We start from the raw sequence: 205 nt of genomic DNA, 5'->3' as shown, positions 1-205 counted from the left end.
CGATTTTTGGCCCGCGGCTAGTCGTGCGCTCTCTGCTTCCAGTTATAGGTGGGATGACACTCACTAAGTTTCAATTAGATGGTCGTCTTCGAGCTGTCAGCTCCACACCAAGTGGACTCTCAACAGGAGTAACAACTTCTAATGGTTGGTCAGTCCGTGATTACGAAGGAAATTTCTCGGACCAAACAAATTCGATTGAAATGAT

Source organism: Plasmopara halstedii, assembly GCF_900000015.1.
Source record: "Plasmopara halstedii genome assembly, contig: Scaffold_2604, whole genome shotgun sequence".
Lineage (NCBI taxonomy): Eukaryota > Oomycota > Peronosporomycetes > Peronosporales > Peronosporaceae > Plasmopara > Plasmopara halstedii.
This window is presented reverse-complemented; position numbering follows the sequence as displayed.